Source organism: Etheostoma cragini, chromosome 18 (assembly GCF_013103735.1).
Source record: "Etheostoma cragini isolate CJK2018 chromosome 18, CSU_Ecrag_1.0, whole genome shotgun sequence".
Lineage (NCBI taxonomy): Eukaryota > Metazoa > Chordata > Actinopteri > Perciformes > Percidae > Etheostoma > Etheostoma cragini.
In genome coordinates, this window is record NC_048424.1 from 4,260,933 (window position 1) to 4,262,028 (window position 1,096).

Below are 1,096 nucleotides of genomic sequence, written 5' to 3' on the forward strand. Positions count from 1 at the left end.
TAGTATGTCGAAAAATTAAAAAAGTCATAGTATAGTATGTCCAAAAAATGAAAAAGCCAAAGTAAAAAAAGCATAGTATAGTATGTCAAAAAAAAAAAAGTCATAGTATAGTATGTTGAAAAAATAAAAAATGTATATCGACTTTACGTCGAAAAAGTAAAAAAGTCATAGTATAGTATTTAAAAAAATATATAAAAAAGGCATATGTTGAAATATAAGTATGTTGAAAAAATAAAAAAGTAATAGTATAGGATGTTGAGAAAAGTCAAACAGTAATAAGTCATAGTATAGTATGTAGAAAAGGTAAAAAATTCATAGAATAGTATGTCAAAAAAGTAAAAAAGTCATAGAATAGTATGTCAAAAAAGTAAAAAAGTCATAGTATATTATTTCGAAAAATTTCAAAAAGTCATAGTATAGTATGTCGAAAAAAAAAAAAAATGTCATGGTATAGTACGTCAATGAAGTCAAACAGTCATAATATTGTATGTCAAAAAAGTTAAAAAAGCATGGTATAGTATGTCGAAAAAAATAATAAAAAGTCTTAGTATAGTATGTCGAAAAAAGTCCAACAGTAATAGTATAGTGTGTCAAAAAAGTTAAAAGTCATCGTATAGTATGTCAAAAACAATTTAAAAAAAAAGTCATAGTATAGCATGTTGAAAAAGTATATATATATATATATATATATATACTGTGTATTTATGGAGCAATGAGAGCGCTGCTGTTGCATGAAAACATTAATTTAGACTTTACGTCGAAAAAGTAACAAAGTCTTAGTATAGTATGTCGAAAAAATACTAAAAAGTCATAGTATATTATGTTGAAAAAGTAACAAAGTCAGTATAGTATGTCAAAAATAAAAAGTATGTCAAAAAAAGTCAAACAGTAATAGTATAGTATGTCGAAAAAAGTAACAAAAGTCATGGTATAGTATGTCGAAAAATTAAAAAAGTCATAGTATAGTATGTCCAAAAAATGAAAAAGCCAAAGTAAAAAAAGCATAGTAAAGTATGTCAAAAAAAAAAAGTCATAGTATAGTATGTTGAAAAAATAAAAAATGTATATCGACTTTACGTCGAAAAAGTAAAAAAGT